Source organism: Miscanthus floridulus, chromosome 14 (assembly GCF_019320115.1).
Source record: "Miscanthus floridulus cultivar M001 chromosome 14, ASM1932011v1, whole genome shotgun sequence".
Lineage (NCBI taxonomy): Eukaryota > Viridiplantae > Streptophyta > Magnoliopsida > Poales > Poaceae > Miscanthus > Miscanthus floridulus.
In genome coordinates, this window is record NC_089593.1 from 81617662 (window position 1) to 81618993 (window position 1332).

Genomic DNA, 1332 nt, shown 5'->3' on the forward strand with positions numbered 1-1332 from the left:
CCTCCACTGGCCATGCCCCACACCAACGCGCCGCAGGGCAAATCTAACCATGGCCACGCTAGGGCCACTAGAGCGAGAGGGATCTATGAGATGATGGTATTTTTAGTTCATGCTCCTATCTGCATCTCTAGATAGCTGGAAATACTTCACCTACAGAGCTGCACCCCCATGTTGGCATTTGCATCCTGTTCGCTTGGTCGTATTCGGCTTATAAGTCATGGCTTATCAGCCAACGAACACTATTTTTCTCTCACACCAAATCAGACAACAATACTTTCAGCCATGGCTTATAAGCCAAACAAGCCCAAACGAACAGGGCTTTGGTTAGAGAAGTTGTGGAGCTATTGGTGGAACCGATGGAGGACCGGTTACCTTTCATTAGCTATTAAGGACGGAGCTAGAGTAAATTTAAGGGGTGCCCTTACATTGTGGGTGCAAGGTTTTGTAACGCAGGAGTGCAAATATGGTGAAAATTTAGCTCTTAACATTGATTTTTATTTTTTGCGTGGATGCGGCCACGTCCACTTATTTGAGTATAGCTTCACCCCTGTTAGCTATCACAAACATGACTAATAGATTTCAAAATACACTTTTACCCTCCCATCTATATCTATGGGGGTCCCCTACCAATAGCAAATAAAAAAAGAAAGGCATTATAGACAAAACCACCCATGCATCCATATTTTAGCTAGTGGATCCAAATAGCACCTAACCAATAGGTAGCCAGCTAATATTAGCTGGGAACTATTAGCTAGCTACTCCCTCCCAACAAAATTATAATTTTGCTAAGTATTTGATCTGATAATGATATATCTTAAAATTTAGTTAATTATCATAGCATATCAATTATCTATCATATTATAGTGAGAATTGAGAAGTGAGAGCTATGTTACGATCAGAATATGTTATTTTCTTTGCTTCTTTGGTTTATATAAATTATAAAATGTATTTGTATCTATGTCAGAGAGGTATCAGATCAAATATGTGACAAACTAAGAATTGAAAAACTATTGGCTTTCAAATCTAAGTTGTTCATATGTTATCAACTTAACATTGCTTTTGTATTTTAGACGCTAAAGTAGAATTAGCCGATTACATCGGCATTTTTTTAATATTTGTATGAAATTTGATTTGCTGTAGTACAAAAACCATATAATAAATCTAGACACATCTAGTCGTGGTCTAGACCGTGTAGACGGTAGTTGGAAGGCTGACGAATGTCTTGTGTCTAGGGGTCTGTTCGCTTGAACTTATCAGTCGGTTTATCAGCTAGAATCTACAGTATTTTTCTCTCACAAAAAATCAGCCAAGGTCGACTTATCAGTCAACTTT